Source organism: Oncorhynchus masou, chromosome 13 (genome assembly GCF_036934945.1).
Source record: "Oncorhynchus masou masou isolate Uvic2021 chromosome 13, UVic_Omas_1.1, whole genome shotgun sequence".
NCBI classification, from domain to species: Eukaryota; Metazoa; Chordata; class Actinopteri; order Salmoniformes; family Salmonidae; genus Oncorhynchus; species Oncorhynchus masou.
Genome location: NC_088224.1, coordinates 62,003,550 through 62,024,947, shown reverse-complemented (window position 1 = coordinate 62,024,947; position 21,398 = coordinate 62,003,550). Strand labels below are relative to the sequence as shown.

The 21,398-nt window shown below is 42.2% G+C and overlaps 1 long non-coding RNA gene across 2 annotated transcripts in view; it reads right to left on the bottom strand.

Moving 5' to 3' along the window:
- The window catches only part of LOC135552784 (uncharacterized), a 121,700-nt gene that overhangs the window by 67,575 nt on the left and 32,727 nt on the right, over positions 1-21,398 (bottom strand). For both annotated transcript variants that reach the window (XR_010457505.1, XR_010457504.1), the window contains one exon: positions 10,380-10,457. This is a non-coding gene — a long non-coding RNA (uncharacterized LOC135552784). The remainder of the gene's footprint in view (positions 1-10,379; positions 10,458-21,398) is intronic.

The window sequence follows — 21,398 nt, the reverse complement described above, 5'->3', positions numbered from 1 at the left end:
TTCTTCAGTACAGTGCTATCAATCATGGGTGCTAGTTTAGCAGAAGTGAAGTAGTTAGCTGTGTGCACTGGGAACGGCGCGGTAGTGTTTAGCATGTTAGTTCACACCCAATAGTGTGTCCTTACCAACCAAGACCATGGTTTTGGTAGGGTAATAGTTAGCATGCTAGCTTCAGGAGCACAAAGTGTCGTTGTTGTTGGGGATTGAATCCTGGGTCGGACTTACGCGCTTATCAGATTCCAAAAACGTGTACGTGTCTACACAGCAGTGTTCTAAAATATTGGACCATTGGCTTTCATACTTTTTGAAGCAATTTCTCCAAAGTAGTTTAGCTATGTTACAATGGGCGACAGACTATCGGGTCTCTGCGTCTCTGGACTCTAAATTACAGCTTAAAGGGATGGCCTATGTCAGGGGTTCTCACTGGTGTTTTGCAGGTACTATTTAATGAAGCTGCCAGTTGAGGACTAGTGAGGAATCTGTTTCTCAAACTAGACACTCTAATGTACTTGTCCTCTTGCTCAGTTGTGCACCGGGGCCTCCCACTCCTCTTTCTATTCTGGTCAGAGCCAGTTTGTGCTGTTCTGCGAAGGGAGTAGTACACAGCATTGTACGAGATCTTCAGTTTCTTGCATGGAATAGCCTTCATTTCCCAGAACAATAATAGACGGACGAGTTTCAGAAGAAAGGTCTTTGTTTCTAGCAGTTTTGAGCCTGTAATCGAACCCTCAAATGTTTTTGCTCCAGATACTCAACTATTCTAAAGAATACCAGTTTTATTGCTTCTTTAATCAGAACAACAGTTTTCAGCTGTGCTAAAATAATTGCAAAAGGGTTTTCCTTTTAAAATTATAAACTTGGTTTAGCTAACACAATGTGCCAGTGGAACACATGAATGATGGTTGCCGCCTTTTGTACGCCTTTGTAGATGTTCCATAAACTACAATAGTCATTTACAACATTAACAATGTCTACACTGTATTTCTGATCAATTCATTGTTAATTTAATGGGCTAAAAAAATAGCTATTCTTTCAAAAACAAGGACATTTCTTAGTGACTCCAAACTTTTGAACGGTAGGGTACAGTACGAGTCAAAAATTTTGACACACCTACTTATTCCAGGGTATTTTTACATTTTTACTATTTTCTACATAGAATAAAAGTGAAGACATCAAAACTATGAAATAACACATATGGAATCATGTAGTAACCAAAAAAGTGTTAAACAAATTAAAGTATGTTTTATATTTGAGATTCTTCAAAGTATTCCCCTTTTGCCTTCATGACAGCTTTGCACACAGGTATTTATTTTCTTTCTTAATGGTAGGCGTGGTATACAGAAGACAGCCATATTTGGTAAAATACCAAGTCCATATTATGGCAAGAACAGTTCAAATAAGCAAAGAGAAACAACATTCCAACATTACTTTAACACTGGAAGGTCAGTCAATCTGACAAATTTCAAGAACTTTGAGAGTTTCTTCAATTGCAGCCGCAAAAACCATCAAGTACTATGATGAAACTGGCTCTTATGAGGACCGCCACAGGAAAGGACGACCCAGAGTTACATCTGCTGTAGAGGATAAGTTCGTTAGAGTTACCAGCCTCAGAAATTGCAGACCAAATAAATGCTTCACAGAGTTCAAGTAACAGACACATCTCAACATCAGACTGCGTGAATCAGGCCTTCATGGTTGAATTGCTGCAAATAAACCACTACTAAACGACACCAATAATAAGAAGAGACTTGCTTGGGCCAAGAAACCCAAAAAATGGACATTAGACCAGTGGAAATCTGTCCCTTTGGAGTCCAAATTTGAGATTTTTGGTTCCAACCGCCGTGTCTGTGTGAGACGCAAAGTAGGTGAACAGATGATCTCTGCGTGTGTGGGTCATACCATGAAGCATGGAGGAGGAGGTATGATGGCGCTTTGCTGGTGACTCTGTCTGTGATTTATTTAGAATTCAAGGCACACCTCACCAGCATGGATACTACAGAATTCTGCAGCGATACAACATCCCATGGATATGCCATCGTTTGTTTTTCAACAGGACAATGACCCAACAAACCTTCAGGCTCTGTAAGGGCTATTTGACCAAGAAGGAGAGTGATGCTGCATCGGATGACCTGGCCTCCACAATCACCCGATCTCAACCCAATTGAGATTGTTTGGGATGAGTTGGACCGCAGTGTAATGGAAAAGCAGCCAACAAGTGCCCAGAATATGTGGGAGCTCCTTCAAGACTGTTGGAAAAGCATTCCAGGTGAAGCTGTTTGAGAGAATTATATATATATTTTACCTTTATTTAACTAGGCAAGTCAGATAAGAACAAATTCTTATTTTCAATGATAGCCTAGGAACAGTGGGTTAACTGCCTTGTTCAGAGGCAGAACGACAGGTTTTTAGCTTGTCAGCTCAGGGATTCGATCTTGCAACCTTTCAGTTACTAGTCCAACACTCTAACCACTAGGATACCTGCCACCCCAGAATGCCAAGAGTGTGCAAAACTGTCATCAAGGCAAAGGGTGGCTACATTGAAGGATCTAAAATCTAAAATATATTTTAATTCGTTTAACACGTTTTTGGTTACTACATGATTCCATATGTGTTATTTCATAGTTTTGATGTCTTGACAATTATTCTGACATGTAGAACATAGTACAAATAAAGAAAAACCCTTGCATGAGTAGGTGTGTCCAAACTTTTGACTGGTACTGTATATACAGTGGGGCAAAAAGGTATTGTCAGCCACCAATTGTGCAAGTTCTCCCACTTAAAAAGATGAGAGAGGCCAGTCATGTTTTATCATAGGTACACTTCAACTATGACAGACAAAATGAGGAAAAAAAATCCAGAAAATCACATTGTAGGATTTTTAATGAATTTATTTGCAAATTGTGGTGGAAAATAAGTATTTGGTCAATAACAAAAGTTTATCTCAATACTGTTATCTACCCTTTGTTGGCAATGACAGAGGTCAAACGTTTTCTGTAAGTCTTCACAAGGTTTTCACACACTGTTGCTGGTATTTTGGCCCATTCCTCCATGCAGATCTCCTCTAGAGCAGTAATGTTTTGGGGCTGTTGCTGGGCAACACGGACTTTCAACTCCCTCCAAAGATTTTCTATGGGGTTGAGATCTGGAGACTGGCTAGGCCACTCCAGGACCTTGAAATGCTTCTTACGAAGCCACTCCTTCGTTGCCCGGGCGGTGTGTTTGGGATCATTGTCATGCTGAAAGACCCAGCCACGTTTCATCTTCAATGCCCTTGCTGATGGAAGGAGGTTTTCACTCAAAATCTCACGATACATGGCCCCATTCATTTTTTCCTTTACACGGATCAGTCGTCCTGGTCCCTTTACAGAAAAACAGCCCCAAAGCATGATGTTTCCACCCCCATGCTTCACGGTAGGTATGGTGTTCTTTGGATGCAACTCAACATTCTTTGTCCTCCAAACACGACGAGTTGAGTCTTTACCAAAAAGTTATATTTTGGTTTCATATGACCATATGACATTCTCCCAATCGTCTTCTGGATCATCCAAATGCTCCCTAGCAAATTTCAGACGGGCCTGGACATGTACTGGCTTAAGCAGGGGGATACGTCTGGAACTGCAGGATTTGAGTCCCTGGCGGCGTAGTGTGTTACAGGAGGTAGGCTTTGTTACTTTGGTCCCAGCTCTCTGCAGGTCATTCACTAGGTCCCCCTGTGTGGTTGTGGGATTTTTGCTCACCATTCTTGTGATCATTTTGACCCCACGGGGTGAGATCTTGCGTGGAGCCCCAGATCGAGGGAGATTATCAGTGGTCTTGTATGTCTTCCATTCCCTAATCATTGCTCCCACAGTTGATTTCTTCAAACCAAGCTGCTTACCTATTGCAGATTCAGTCTCCCCATACTGGTGCAGGTCTGCAGTTTTGTTTCTGGTGTCCTTTGACAGCTCTTTGGTCTTGGCCATAGTGGAGTTTGGAGTGTGACCTTTTGAGGTTGTGGACAGGTGTCTTTTGTACTGATAACAAGTTCAAACAGGTGCCATTAATACAGGTAATACCTTCGATAGGTAATGTACACCCTAGACATGCCGCACATTAAAGCTATCTACTCAAATCAAATCAAATTTGATTTGTCACATGCGCCGAATACAACAGACATTACAGTGAAATGCCTACTTACAAGCCCTTATCCAATGATGCCATTTTAATAGAAAATAAGTGTTAAGAAATTATTTATTTATTTATTTACTAAATAAACTGAAGTAAACAATCAATACAAAGAAAGAAGAAAATAGAAAAATAACAAATAATTAAAGAGCAACAATAAAATAACTGTAACTAGGCTATATACAGGGGGTACCGGTACAGAGTCAATGTGCAGGAGTACAGGTTACTTGAGGTAATTGAGGTAATATGTACATGTAGGTAGAGTTAAAGTGACTATGTATAGATAATAAACAGGTTAGTTGAGGTAATTGAGGTAATATGTACATGTAGGTAGAGGTAAAGTGACTATGTATAGATAATAAACAGGTTAGTTGAGGTAATTGAGGTAATATGTACATGTAGGTAGAGGTAAAGTGACTTTGTATAGATAATAAACAGGTTAGTTGAGGTAATTGAGGTAATATGTACATGTAGGTAGAGGTAAAGTGACTTTGTATAGATAATAAACAGGTTAGTTGAGGTAATTGAGGTAATATGTACATGTAGGTAGAGGTAAAGTGACTATGTATAGATAATACACAGGTTATGTGAGGTAATTGAGGTAATATGTACATGTAGGTAGAGGTAAAGTGACTATGCATGGATAATAAGTAGCAGCAGCTATGCCATTATTAGCTGAATTAATAGTGTTCCCCTGACCACAGCATACCAAGTTGTTTGCCACATAAACCAATAAAACAATGACTGTATTATCGGGAATTAGAATTTAGAGTAGAAATGACAACCGCATCCTCTGTCAAAAACAAAAATGCAGACAATCTTGTTTTAAGAGGCAATGGAAGACCACCAGCTCTTACTGGTTAATGACAGATTATCAGATCCTCTGACAGCCATCACACAGGCAGGCGCTTGAACACACACGCACGCACGCACGCACGCACACACACACACACACACACACACACACGGAAATGCGCTGGTGGCAAATCAACAGCTGTTCCCATAGTAAAATCATTCATCTGAACATGCTCAGAACTGCTCTGTTTCAGTAGTGTTGTATGTTAACCCCAATAAGACGACGAGCTCTAATCATAAATGTTTTTTATTTGTTTAATGATCTATTGTTGCAGCCTAGATATCGCTGCTTTGTAGAGGTTCACCGTCATATCAGCCATAACTATTCACAACAGTTATGCATGAAGCATTTGGTGCTTAACTTCTCTCATCATTAGGTTTCAATAACCATTTTTTCACTTTGACAGGTTCATTAAAGCCTCTCGAAAATATTCAAATATTCAAACGTGCCATCATACATTTAATCTCCAAACAACCGCAGAGCCATGTCTCCCTGTAACCAGCTCATCTCTGTCACAATTTCAAAGGCTCTCTCTCAATCCCTTTCTCTCTTCCTCTCTCTTTTCATTCTCTCCCTTCTCTCTCTCTCTCATTCCCTCACTCTCTTTCTCCCCCCACTCCCCCTCTCTCTTTTTCTGTCTCTTTCTCTCTCTGCCACAAAACACAGACAGCTCCTATTGGCTGATAGTCTGTCTCGAACCACGTCAATATTCCCTGACTCATGTGTGGGTATTGGCAGGCACTGGCTCAGCTAATGGCAGGTGAGGCAGTAGCGCTGTGCTGTGCTGTTTTGTGTCACTTAATCAATGCCCTGCAGAGGAGAGAAGTGCCAGACAGCTCAGCACTGGCAGCTCCCTCGGCGTTGGGCACGGCAAACCTTCTGGAGCCAGCAGAGCTGGGGAGGGCATGGCATTGCTGCACACAAACACACACACGCGCATACCCAACCCCTTCCTCTTCGAAACACCCTGCCCCCACCCCCAAACCCCACATCGGCTCTAGTGGTGTGTTGTCGGGTACAGACAGCGTATGCCAGGCTGGTCTGACGTACCCTACACCCCACGTCGCCCATCCTGGCTTGGATCAGGGACAACATCCAAGATTCCGTCTCTCACTCTCACGCTCTCTCTCACGCTCTCTCTCACGCTCTCTCTCTGTCTCTCTATTTCTAGCAGCTGCGGTAGACATGAGCTGCAGTAGACAGTGGCTCCAGGCCCCAGACTGAAAAACCCTCAGCTTAAAGCTTTCAGCATTATCTCTGTAACCCCAAAGCAATTGGCTAGAGGAACTTGGCCTTTTCTGCTGTCCTCAAAATGTATTCCTGGCATAGGGACCTTATCCCACTTCTCTCTCTTTCGACGACGTGCTGCTGGGCTTTAACCTTGCAATGACTCCTCCTCCTCTGCACCAGGTTAATGCCTGGGATTGTTTGCCACGCTCACTCAGTCAAATCCTTTCAAGCTTTCATCTGCTAATTTCATTGTTCATTTACAAAGAATTGTAATGGATGTCTGTGGTTGCAAGTGTTGTAGACAACATGTACATGAGGCAGTTTTTTTGTGTGCCAACAACAATAAACAGACGGCATTTGAAATGATGAAAATGAAAGGTATAGGAGTGGTCCATTTGCTGCTGTCATGGGCAGCAGGCAGACTCTGCTGGGGTTAGTATTATGTGTGTTGGTACAGGGATTTTGCTATCGCTCACAAATAACATCCATGTGATGAGAACTACCATTATACCGTACTTGTGGTTTGGTATTTTAATGAACATACACTACATGACCAAAAGTATGTGGACAACATCTCATTCCAAAATCATGGGTATTAATATGGAGTTGCTCCCCCCTTTACAGCCTCCACTCTTCTGGGAAGGCTTTCCACTAGATGTTGGAACATTGCTGCACGGACTTGCTTCCATTCAGCCACAAAAGCATTAGTGAGGTCGGCACTGATGTTGGGCGATTAGGCCTGGCTCACAGTTGGTGTTCCAAATCATCCCAAAGGTGTTCGATGGGGTTGAGGTCAGGGCTCTGTGCAGGCCAGTCAAGTTCTTCCACACCGATCTCAACAAACGATTTCTTTATGGACCTCACTTTATGCACTGGGGCATTGTCATGCTGAAACAGGAAAGGGCCTTCCCCAAACAGCTGCCACAAAGTAGGAAGCACAGAATCATCTAGAATCTCATTGTATGCTGTAGCATTTTTTTTCTTCGTGGGGCATATTATTGTGACCCTGGTGGCACAAAATAATCAAAAGTCTGACTGCACAGAGATGCTTGGGGAAATGGTCACAATGGGGGACCAGTGTGTGTGTGTTTCAGGGGAAGGGATCTCATCTCCATCAACTAGGACTTGACATTGGTTAATTTAATCTCCCCATTTTTGCAAATTTTGCTCAATCTTGCATGCTTTCTCAAACAGCTGAAACTGTATATGCATTTTTAAATCAAGTCCTTTCAAGATTTGGGCTCTGGGATGTAACAACCGTTGGGCACCTGAGCTTATGGATGATTGTAGGGGAAGGGTGTGTGTGTGTGTGTGTGTGTGTGTATCCCACATCTGTTGCTCGGGAGTAAGGATGTTAGGGACAATATAGGATGACTCACAATAATTGTTTGCTAAAATAGTAATTGCTTGACAAAAATGTAACAAAATGGCAATCCTGGTTATCAGTAACAATCCTTTGCATGATCTGTCGACGTTATTACGCATATAAATTGTTAATGATGGGAATTAAGTTACGCAATATTTTTGAATATATATCGTTTTTTAATATCTATATATAAAGCAAATCGAGGTGAGGGTGATGGAAATGCTTTTGGCAGTTGATCTGCTTCTGTTCTGTGGTTGGCACCGTGTTCTCTTTTCAAAGAATGGGTCCTGGCCTCTCGGGGGGCATAGAGATGACAACCCAACTTTGGATGGGGAGGGGCTTTAGCGGGTGGAATAGTGGAGAACAATTGGAGGGTTACATAGTAGCAATGAAAATATCATGGTACAGCTATATGGACACTCAATCATTATGGTACTTTTCAATGGTACATTTACAAACATATATTATGATAAATAGATCTGAAACTTGTATCTCATTATGGTAATTGGTGAAATAAGTATAGCCAGTTAAAATTGTAATGGCTTAGCAGATGATAAGACAAGACAAACAATATTTGCCTGGCTTAAAGAGAAAGAATATAACATCTATTGTTTACAAGAAACTCATTCAACTCATTCAATTAAATTGTGTGGAAAAGGGACTGGGGGGGGGGCAATATACTTCTCCCATGGGCAAAGAAACTCAAAAGGGGTGATGATATTAATTAACAGTAATTTTGATCCGAATGCGCAAATTGTCCAAGCAGATCCGCAAGGTAGATGGATGATTTGAAATATGTTATTGGACCTTAAACAGATATGTCTCCTTAACCTTTATGGACCAAATAATGATGATCCACATTTCTTTGAAAATACAATACCAGTCAACATTTTGGACACACCTACTCATTCAAGGGTTTTTCTTTATTTTTACTTTTTTCTACATATGAAATAACACATTTGGAATCATGTAGTAACCAAAAAAGTGTTCAAATATATTTTATATTTGAGATTCTTCAAAGTAGCCACCCTTTGTCTTGATGACAGCTTTGCACACATTTTGGCACCATCCCTACGGTGAAGCATGGTGATGGCAGTGCTGTGGGGATGTTTTTCAGCGGCAGGGACTGGGAGACTGGTCAGGATTGAGGGAAAGATGAACAGAGAAAATTACAGAGAGATCCTTGATGAAAACCTGCTTCAGAGCGCTCAGGGCGAAGATTTACCTTCCAACAGGACAACAACCCTAAGCACACAGCCAAGACAATGCAGGAATGGCTTTGGGACAAGTCTCTGAATGTCCTTGAGTGGCGCAGCCAGAGCACGGACTTGAACCTGATCGAACATCACTGGAGAGACCTGAAAATAGCTGTGCAGCGACTCCCCATCCAACCTGACAGAGCTTGAGAGGATCTGTAGAGAAGAGTGGGAAAACTCCCCAAATACAGGTGTGCCAAGCTTGTAGCGTCATACCCAAGACGACTCGAGGCTGTAATCACTGCCAAAGGTGCTTTAACAGAGCACTGAATACCTTTATTTAACTAGGCAGGTCAGTTAAGAACAACTATTTTTTTACAATGACGTCTACAACGGCCAAACCTGGACGATGCTGGGCCGCCCTATTGGACTCCCGATCACTGCCGCTTGGGATCTGAATACTTATGTAAATGCAGCTGTTGGCAGGTCAGCTGATGTATGTATAGGCTGATGACCATAGAGAGGGCACAGCTGCAGTAGCTGAACAGAGCTGAGAGAGGAGGCCCAGACCCTTCACTGTGTTTGTTTACCATCTCCTCCATCTCATTAGACCGTTCAAGGTACATTCCAGCAGGGTGGCTAGCTCCAAGGACTGCTCCAAGGACTGCTCCATGGACTGCTCCAAGGACTGCTCCAATACAGATACTACAGGAACACTTCAAATGCGGTTTGGTAAAAGTAACTGGATCGTTCCACCATTTCAGTTCCTTTTGAGTCGTGTAACTTGGTCAAAAGAAACTTTTGATTTCACCAAATTTAAATTCTGTCATAAAGAGTACCTGCAACATAATAAAAACATGTTTCCCATCTCGAGAGGTTAAATAAAATAAAGTAACAGGGTTGATGATTTTATCTTAAATCAGCCCAAAATCCCCTCGTGACAGGGAGAATGGAAGCTTGTTGTGTACAACAGGGAGTAGCAATTGAATGCAAGCTTCACAAAAAAACATTCCTGCCTGTCTATCTATGGGTAACAGGGTTGATGTGCTCTGCTCGACCCGCTCAGTTCTCCATCACAAAACACCAGATAATGGTCAAAAAGAGTAGAACCAGCTCACCTGCTTTCATACTATGATTTGACTATTAGAATGTTTCTTTATTTAAAAAAAACAATTTTTTAAGGAATAGTTTCAACATATTAAAATGAGAGTTCAGTTCACTAACAGGGTTGACCTTGAAATGAGGGACAGATGTAAATGAATCACTAATCACATAAACTCAATAATACTCTTCTGAAATGACTTTGTCAAAGCAACAAAAAAACAGGGCCTTACAATGATGGTGAAAACATTAAGACATTGTGGGGTTAAGTGGCTTATCTTAATGTAAAGTGCAGAATTCTTTAATTATATATATATATTTAAATCAGATTAATTGAATTCTCCAGGGCACTTAATATAGCAGGCTTTTAAATTCAATATTGGTGCAGAATTTCTACTTAAAATGTCAAAGGGATGCAAAAGGCCCTCTTTTTGTGGAACGACCCAGCTGAGAAAACTCTACTCACAGTCCAGAAGTGGTGCTAATGATCATGTGAGGCTGCTCTCTTCCACTCATTGGCTTCTATGGACACTGTCTCTGGTTCCTGAAAAACATAAAAAACTCCAATATCTTATCATCATGCCACCATGTTGACATACACTGAGTATATAAAACATTAGGAACACCTGCTCTTTTCATGACATAGACTGACCAGGTGAATCCAGGTGAAAGCTATGATCCCTTATTGATGTCACTTGTTAAATCCACTTCAATTTGTATAGATGAAGGGGAGGAGACAGGTTCAAGAAGGATTTTCAAGCCTTTGAGACAATTGAGACATAGATTGTGTATGTGTACCATTCAGAGAGGGAATGGGCAAGACAAAAGAGTTAAGTGCCTTTGAACGGGGTACGGTAGTAGGTGCCAGGCGCAAAGGTTTGTGTCAAGAATTGCAACACTGCTGGGTTTTTCAAGGTCAACAGTTTCACGTGTGTATCAAGAATGGTCCACCACCCAAAGGACATCCAGCCAACTTGACACAACTGTGGGAAGCATTGGAGTCAACACCTTGTAGAAGTCCATGCCCCGACATATTGAGGCTATTCTGAGGGCAAAGGGGGGTGTAACTCAATATTAGGAAGGTGTTCCTAATTATTTGGTATACTCAGTGTACTGTATATGGCATGAAGGATCTAAGATAGATGAGCAGTATCTGATGCTTCACTAGTTTCAGTCTATGTACAGAACTGCTGAATCACATGCAGAGTGATGGTGGATTACACAGCACACTCATTTCAATAGAGGGAAAAACAGATGCTGGTTTAAAATATGATCTTCACATTGACTGAGAGTGAACAACAATCATTGTTGTAAATGATTGTTGCATGACACACTATATTCTCGACTACATTGCCATGATGTAGAATAGAGTGGAAACAAGTAGTGTTTTACGGCCATTATTTTTATTGTAACAATTACAACCCAAATAAAAATGCAATTCCGCTCATTCCTGGCATGTCGCATAATGCCTGGAAAATCTGGGAATCTTTCAAAGGGGAAATTCTCATTTTGAATGTTTTTTTCCCTTTGCATTTCTCAAGACGAGTGGTCTATTCTGGGCACCAATTCAAAAAACACAGGGGAAAAAAAACCTCTCTCTCCAAATTAGCCGGCGGTTCCTTTTATTGGAGTGGATTCTGTTCTAATTTTAAAGCTTTTTGTAATAAAAGGTCTTAATTATGACCTTGCATTCCAAGTAGCGGTGGTGTAACCAGAGAGCTATTACAGTGAGCCTCCTTCTGGGTGCCCATTAGCCAATAGCCAGGCACTACACCGCTAGTCTTCCACTAGACAGCCTCTCTGCTTTACTGGCAGCCTCTACGTGTTCCCTCCCAGCCTACCTGGTAACACAGGTAATCAAAGGAGCAGTTAATGCCATGTACTTTGAGTTAACATCTATAGCGGTGTTGTGTAATTATGTGCGCCCTAGTCATGACTCAGACACGGATTGACTGACAACGGTAGAGCGCTCCTCTGTCTGGTGTAGAAGACACAGCCATTGGTGTAAGATGTAAGGTAATAGGAAATGGACAGGTAATGATGCTATTCTGACTGTAGGGTAAACAGGGAAAGGAATGAGTATTTCAGGAACATTTTAACTGTGAATGTGTGTTTTGTAGGTTCCCACTGGTATCACAGGTTGTCAACCTAAGTGTATCCTAAACGACATCCTATTCCCTAATAGTGCAGTGCTTTTGACCAGAGCCCTAAAATAAGTATGCTATAGGATATAGGCTAGGGAATAGGGTTCCATTTCAGACACAACCCCTGTCCCATGTTGTGGGTGGTGTGGACTGAGGGCAAGGATGGCTCCAGGCTGATGCCGGGGTGTACTGCAGTCATCAGGGGAGCTTTGAGAGATGTCAGTATGAGAGAAGCCTTTATGTGTGTCCTCAAATAACCCAATGTCCCACCCTCCTCTCTGCCTCTCTTTCGCCACTCCACACCACCCTCTCTCCCTCTTGTCGTATCTTCATTGCCTTTCCTCGTTCCCGACTCCTCGTATCGTTCCATTTCGTTCTCCCTCCTTTCTCTTTGTCGCTCTGTCTGTCGTCCGCCTGCCTCTCTCAACCTCTAGCCAACCCTGTTTCTCCTCAGCATCTCTTCTATTAAAGACCCCCCCCCCCCCCCCCCTGTCTATCACTCTATCACGGGAGTGTCAAAGATAGTGACGGGGTGCAATCCAGCCCAAGGGTGGTTTGATTTTAAAAGTATATATACTGTACTGTATATAATATTTTGGGGGTGGAAAACAAACTCAATATATTTTTTTAATGACTCAAACCAAATGAAAACTGAGTAGAAAAGATAATGGACTGAAATTCATAGTTTCTTGACTGTGTCCAACTCACTAATAAACACTGAAATGAAAGCTAGTCAGTCAGGGAGCATCAAACATTCACCAAAAACGATGTACAGAGGACTATTTTTTGCAAACGTTGACGGCAAGGAAATATAACACATTTTCAGTGGGTCCCTCCGGACCTCGTTGAAGACTGAAGGCGTCCCGCGGTGAGAAATTTGTTCCACACCCCTGCTCTATTCCATCTATTCAGCCTATCTATCATCATTTCCTTTACAGGATACCCACCCAGAGCACAAATACAGAAAGCTATGGCTAGCCTGTAGCTATCTTCAGGTTGGTACCTTCCTTTCCGCTCCCTCTGCTACAGTTTTCAGATTCATCAGATCCTTTAAAATATCCTACTAGATGTATTTACATTCTAAAATATATTTGATCCAGGGCCTCCGGAGTGACACAGCGCTCTGAGGCACTGCATTGCAGTGCTAGAGGTGTCACTACAGACTCTGGTTCGATCCCAGGCTGTGTCGCGCACAATTGGCCCAGCGTTAGGTTAGGGTTTGGCTGGCTGGGATGTCCTTGGGCCGGGTGCATACACGCTGACTACAGTCGCCAGCTGTACAGTGTTTCCTCTGACACATTGGTGCGGCTGGCTTCCGGGTTAAGCGAGCAGTGTGTCAAGAAGCAGTGTGACTTGGCGGGTTCGTGTTTCGGAGGACGCATGGCTCTTGACCTTCACCTCTCCCAAGTCCATACGGGAGTTGTAGAGATGGGACAAGACTGTAACTTCCAAAATTGGGGAGAAAAGGAGGTACAAAAATATATATATTTGATCTATAAAAAGATATTAGTCTAATATAGACATACCTGTACCCCAACCCCACCATCTCTCTCTCTCTCTCATGCTCTCTCTCTTCCTGATGGAGGGAGGGTGGGGTAATCCACACTGGTTGCCATGACACCAGACAGCCCTTGCTCGGTGAAGGGTCGAAGCTTCCTCTCTGGTCTATTTCTTCCACAGAGGAGTGAGTAAGTGAGTGAGAGAATGAATGAGTGTGTGTGTGTTTGTCTATTTGTCTATGTTAGTGTGTGTATATAGCTCCATTCTTGTGTATTTTATTCCTTTTGTGTTACTATTTTTCTTTTCTTATTATTTTTTTACTCTGCATCGTTGGAAAGGGCTCATAAGCAAGCATTTCACAGTAAAGTCTACACTATTCGGCGCATGTACAATATTGAACCATTATTATTTTAAAACTTCTCAATCAAACTCTGATTTTGCCTTTGCTTATATCTGTATTCCATTTCTTTTTATCATAAAAAATCTCCCTAGTCCATGCCAATAACATGCATACCCATAACATGATGCCACCATGCTTGAAAATATGAAGAGTGGTACTCAGTGATGTGTTGTGTTGGATTTGCCCCAAACATAACACTTTGTATTCAAGACAAAAAGTTAATTTATTTTCCACATTTTTGCAGTATTACTTAAGCGCCTTGTTGCAAACAGGATGCATGTTTTTCAATATTTTATTCTGTACAGGCATCCTTCGTTTCACTCTGTCATTTAGGTTAGTATTGTGGAGTAACTACAATGATTTCTCATACCATTAAACTCTGTAACTGTTTTAAAATCATCATTGGCCTCATGGTGAAATCCCTGAGCAGTTTCCTTCCTCTCCAGCAACTGAGTTAGGAAGGACGTTTGTATCTTTGTAAGGACTGGGTGTATTGACCACTATTATTGAACATGGAATGAATCCTTGCAACTTATTATGTGTGGGGGCGGCAGGTAACCTAGTGGTTAGAGCATTGGGCCAGTAACTGAAAGGTTGCTGGACTGAATCCCCGAGCTGACAAGGTAAAAAATCTGTCGTTCTGCCCCTGAACAAGGCCGTTAACCCAGTGTTCCCCAGTAGGCAGTCATTGTAAATAAGAATTTGTTCTTAACTGACTTTCCTAGTTAAATAAAGATAAAATTGAAAAAATACGATTTGTTAAGCACATTTTTGAATACCTATTGACTTGAATACCTATTGACTGAAGACATTTCGGCTTTACATTTTTATTAATTTAAAAAAATGTCTACAAACAAAATTCCACTTTCACATTATGGGGTATTGTGTGTAGATCAGTGAGGCTGTAACACAACAAAATGTGGAAAGAGTTAAGAGGTGAATACTTTTTGAAGTCACTGTAAGTCATGCTGACCCGAGTTAAGTGAACGCAAATGGAATGTATTCCCTTTCCATGTACTTTTCTCGCTAAGCATATTCTGACCTTGAATTTAAGCATGAGAATAGCATTCTATTCACCCACTATTCATTTGGGGCGAAAACTATTTTCAAAAAGAACAAATATCATTTTTACAGCTATTTAAAACTGGTGAACCAAAAATGAAAGTTACTTTTGGTTTTGGTCCACCAGCTTCAAACAGCTATAAAATCTATATTTTCTGTTATTGAAAAAATATTTCACAGAGATTTAGATGATACAATGATTCTCTACACTAAACTGAAATTGAGCGAACAGTGTAGAATTTTTGCAATCAGGAAATGAATGATTTCCACTAGACAGATGCTGCTCCGACGAAAGAAAACCATACGCGAATGAATATCACAGCGAAACCACAACACTGGCACGTAAGTAATACTGTGAAATCTATCATTCCACTATTAGCACCAGATATAAAATGAACATATTCTGAAATTACAAAGCAAAAATAAAAAATAATCCTATGTCGCACCTTCAATTGATCCCTAATATTCTGGACTGTTCTCTCCATATATTCGATTGACTCTAATTAAAGGTACACCAAATTGAAATGGATGGATTTATGATAAATGTAATAAAAACCCCATTGAATGAAAACTCAAGTTTGAGGGCTTTCAGCAGTTGGGAGGGCTTTCAGTGGGAGGGCTTTCAGCAGTTGGGAGGGCTTTCAGTGGGAGGGCTTTCAGCAGTTGGGATGGCTTTCAGTGGGAGGGCTTTCAGCAGTTGGGAGGGCTTTCAGTGGGAGGGCTTTCAGCAGTTGGGAGGGCTTTCAGTGGGAGGGCTTTCAGCAGTTGGGAGGGCTTTCAGTGGGAGGGCTTTCAGCAGTTGGGAGGGCTTTCAGTGGGAGGGCTTTCAGCAGTTGGGAGGGCTTTCAGCAGTTGGGAGGGCTTTCAGTGGGAGGGCTTTCAGCAGTTGGGAGGGCTTTCAGTGGGAGGGCTTTCAGCAGTTGGGAGGGCTTTCAGTGGGAGGGCTTTCAGCAGTTGGGAGGGCTTTCAGTGGGAGGGCTTTCAGCAGTTGGGAGGGCTTTCAGCAGTTGGGAGGGCTTTCAGCAGTTGGGAGGGCTTTCAGTGGGAGGGCTTTCAGCAGTTGGGAGGGCTTTCAGTGGGAGGGCTTTCAGCAGTTGGGAGGGCTTTCAGTGGGAGGGCTTTCAGCAGTTGGGAGGGCTTTCAGTGGGAGGGCTTTCAGCAGTTGGGAGGGCTTTCAGTGGGAGGGCTTTCAGCAGTTGGGAGGGCTTTCAGCAGTTTGGAGGGCTTTCAGTGGGAGGGCTTTCAGCAGTTGGGAGGGCTTTCAGTGGGAGGGCTTTCAGCAGTTGAATTAAATGTATTCAGTGCTCGCAAGCGAGCCATGTATGGAAAGCCTGTTATGTACCTGCATAAGGTAAGTCTGAATACCAACAATTTAGAAGTGTGTAGGAAATCCATGCGTAGGAAAGGAGTCTGAATTGGGCCCAAGGTAAATAATAATACACTTAATGTGTCACGCATCAGATGCAGCTTGCAACAAAAATGGATCATGAATAAAGTGAAACGCTATCTTACTTCAACACCATGTAATGAGCCTCTCTTGAAATATTGTGTGTAATCATGCTCATCCCATTTACAGTAATGTAGACAACATGCAAAACAGTAAGGGGCCGATTCCAACTCAGGAAATGTACGCTGTTCCTAGGCACACCTTTCCTAGGCATTTCTCAGACTAATAACTTACGCAGGTGCGTAATGAGCTTTGCAGGCGTGGTTCCCTTACGCGCTGAATACATTTAATTAAACTGCTGAAAACCCTCCCACTTACTGACCAACAGATTTTCTCATGGCATTTTTTTGTACATTTATCTTAGGCCATCCCTTTAAATGTCAACAGACTAGAATACATAGAGAGAACCGGTTCAGAGTATAGGGATCAATGATAGAATGCCATCTATGCGTCTTTGTCTTCTTTTCAGCACCAACTGGTAGATTTAAAAATACTCTAATCTTATAGATTATTTTGGCAAACTTTAAACGTTAAAAGTTGTGTCTATATGTCCTCTTTTGTTGGCCTAGTCTTGTTAAATGTTTCTAGAAAGTATAGTTTTTCATTAAAAGGTGGAAAAAAAGTGTACACTAGGTGTTGAACAAAATTTCTATTAATCTACTCTAATTCTCACTGTTCATGGAACTGTGTGACAAAGGTCCAGTCATCATGAACCAGTGCCAGGCTCCAGAGGCTCCAGGTTTAACCTGCTACTTGTGGTCTGAGTTCCATAATGATTCATAGAGGCTACATGTCCCAACATTAACCTAATATGATCCGGTAATGTTAGTGACCCTCAGGAACAACTACACAGACGTGACAGAGGAAACGTCAACGGAATGGAATGATGCAGAATGTAGACTACAGATGGAAGAAAACCAACACCTAAGTGACAGTTATAAATGTATGTGGGTATTACTGACGATGGTTCCCGATAGTGACTAATATTTAACATGGTAGAAATTATAAAATAAAACAGAGAAAAGCCCGGGTATATAATTTAAACGTTCTAAAGCGGATAAATAAACTCAGCAGGTTCAGCCCCACAGAAGCCTATTGCGTGGCTCTACAAATTTCATCCACGCAAATTATGATGGCACGCAGTTACAATTCTGAATAATGGCACAGCTACTTCACTGTGGAAAAGGGGCCACAATACATTTCATGTTAATATAATTTTCAGTTTGTTTCAATGTGACTGGTTTCACATTCGTCTTCCGGGATCATAAGAAAAAAATGATCTAAAACTATTTCGATGTGTATTTACAATTCCCTTCTCCAAGCGGATCACTAATTGATCTAGCTATTATCAATAGCTCTTATCAATTTATAAATGAAAGTGCGTCGAGAATGCTGTTATTTCTATAGGAGAAAATAAGTCGATGATTTTCGACTTTGAACCGGCAGGTTGGCTCAACCTTGCAAGTAAAGGTGGTGGAATTATTCAAGATCGGAGTCAAGCTCAGAATATGGTATCTGTAGACACACCTCCACCACACCTTCATTACTTACATCTGCAAGCCGAATGAATAGCGGGTGAATAGCATGCTATTCTCATGCTTAAATTCAAGGTCAGAATAAGCACAGAGAGAAAAGTGCATCAAAAGGGAATAATGTTCAATTTATGCACGCTTAACTATGAGTGCAGAACAGCTTGTATTCTAGACTGTATACAGTATCTCTTCCCCCCACCTCAATCTCTCTCTTTCTCTCTGCCCACCCACTCCCCCACCACTTCTCTCTCTCTGAGTCCTCCACCAACTCCTAGCAAATAAAACCGTCCACTCTAGCTAGCTTCCCATTCATCCCAAGGCTCCAAACCTGATGAATAATTTAGCAGTCTATATTTCCAGCCATCTGCTTCTCTTTGCCTGGCCATCAGTCCTCCTCCTAGTCCACGGACACTGGCTGCCTGCATAGGCTTCAAACATACACATACCTATTCACACCCATAGACATATGCAGTACATAGGCACATTCATATACATTGGCATACATATTCATACTCAGTGTCCATAATTGACTTTAAATGGTGTGCTTCTCATTCGCATAGTGGAGGAAGACAGATCATTATAATGATAAAGCCATGACAGCCATGTCATATTTGTATGAATTTATTATACTTCTGTGAAGTTGCTGACTTTTACTGAACATGCAACAAAAGTGCAACTTAAGGGAAATGTATGACAAATGCAGCAATCATACTTTTCCCTCTGTAACGACAATCAAAATGAATTGCTGTCATATGAACACCACCTTGAAGCTAAAACGACTTTCACCAGTCCAAAGCCACTTTCTGGTCATGAACCTGCTGCACTAGCCAACACCCACCAGCAGAGGACAGAGTAACCCCTCTGTCCCCTTTAACAAATTATTCTCCAGAGAGGACCATACCAGGTTCAACGCCATACAATAAAACAGGGTTAGGGTTCTGATCAGTGAGGTTCACGATGACAGCAACAATCTTAATCTAAAAACATAATTACATACAATTTGATATTGACACAGCACATGGTTATGAGTAACTAAAACTGGCGGACATCTTGAAATGACTGTTTAGATGGGGTTGCTGTGCGGTGCTTATTGAAATAGATCATTTGAGAAAAAATCAGATGATGGGAAAAGCTGGGAATCCCTCCCACCCTCCTTCCCTCCATCCCTCCCTCTACTGAACACTGTCCTTTTCTCTGTTAAATTACAGCTCACAGAGATCAAGCCCCTGGTGGAGCGCCAACACAACCAGCCTCTTTGTTCAGGTGAAATTCTTCCCTGGTATCTCCGGCTCCCAAACTCCCGAGCTGCGTTTACTCAGCTTAAAGAAATGAGACGAGTCTTGCAGCTAGCTGCTTGGCGCCCACCCTCTTCCCCAGCCATCTCCATAGACAGAGGATGCGTCCCAAGTGGCACCCTATGTCCTATATAGTGCACTAAAAAGAAAATAGGATGCCGTTTGGGAAGCAACCATAGACAGAGATGAGCATTTAAAGATGCACTTGTAACAGCCAAGATAATCCAGTCGTTCTTCGGGTGCAGGCCTACCCTGTCAACAGGATTTATATGGTGCCGGCATAACGTAGACATACGTGAGGTAATGATATTAGGGATCATAAAAGGCATTCTATGAATGTAACATATGTCTCTGTAGTGTCATAAAACCAAATACCAGGGTAAATTAGGTTCATAAAATGAAAGCTGCAGTGAAATGGGGATGTGTATTTTTTTTATTTTTTTTATTTCACCTTTATTTAACCAGGTAGGCTAGTTGAGAACAAGTTCTCATTTGCAACTGCGACCTGGCCAAGATAAAGCATAGCAGTGTGAACAGACAACACAGAGTTGCACATGGAGTAAACAATTAACAAGTCAATAACACAGAAAAAAGAGAGTCTATATACATTGTGTGCAAAAGGCATGAGGAGGTAGGCGAATAATTACAATTTTGCAGATTAACACTGGAGTGATAAATGATCAGATGGTCATGTACAGGTAGAGATATTGGTGTGCAAAAGAGCAGAAAAGTAAATAAATAAAAACAGTATGGGGATGAGGTAGGTAAAATTGGGTGGGCTATTTACCGATAGACTATGTACAGCTGCAGCGATCGGTTAGCTGCTCAGATAGCAGATGTTTGAAGTTGGTGAGGGAGATAAAAAAGTCTCCAACTTCAGCGATGTTTGCAATTTGTTCCAGTCACAGGCAGCAGAGAACTGGAAGGAAAGGCGGCCAAATGAGGTGTTGGCTTTAGGGATGATCAGTGAGATACACCTGCTGGAGCGCGTGCTACGGGTGGGTGTTGCCATTGTGACCAGTGAACTGAGATAAGGCGGAGCTTTACCTAGCATGGACTTGTAGATGACCTGGAGCCAGTGGGTCTGGCGACGAATATGTAGTGAGGGCCAGCCGACTAGAGCATACAGGTCGCAGTGGTGGGTGGTATAAGGTACTTTAGTGACAAAACGGATGGCTCTGTGATAAACTACATCCAGTTTGCTGAGTAGAGTGTTGGTAGCTATTTTGTAGATGACATCTCCGAAGTCGAGGATCGGTAGGATTTTTCTAGGGTAAGTTTGGCGGCGTGAGTGAAGGAGGCTTTGTTGCGGAATAGAAAGCCGACTCTAGATTTGATTTTCGATTGGAGATGTTTGATATGAGTCTGCAAGGAGAGTTTACAGTCTAGCCAGACACCTAGGTACTTATAGATGTCCACATATTCAAGGTCGGAACCATCCAGGGTGTTGATGCTCGTCGGGCGTGAGGGTGCAGGCAGTGAACGGTTGAAGAGCATGTATTTGGTTTTACTAGCGTTTAAGAGCAGTTGGAGGCCACGGAAGGAGTGTTGTATGGCATTGAAGCTCGTTTGGAGGTTAGATAGCACAGTATCCAAGGACGGGCCGGAAGTATACAGAATGGTGTTTTCTGCATAGAGGTGGATCAGGGAATCGCCCGCAGCAAGAGCAACATCATTGATATATACAGAGAAAAGAGTCGGCCCGAGAATTGAACCCTGTGGCACCATAGAGACTGCCAGAGGACCGGACAGCATGCCCTCCGATTTGACACACTGAACTCTGTCTGCAAAGTAGTTGGTGAACCGGGCAAGGCAGTCATCAGAAAAACCGAGGCTACTGAGTCTGCCGATAATAATATGGTGATTGACAGAGTCGAAAGCCTTGGCAAGGTCGATGAAGACGGCTGCACAGTACTGTCTTTTATCAATGGCTTTTATGATATCGTTTAGTACCTTGAGCATGGCTGAGGTGCACCCGTGACCGGCTCGGAAACCAGATTGCACAGCGGAGAAGGTACGGTGGGATTCGAGATGGTCAGTGACCTGTTTGTTGACTTGGCTTTTGAAGACCTTAGATAGGCAGGGCAGGATGGATATAGGTCTGT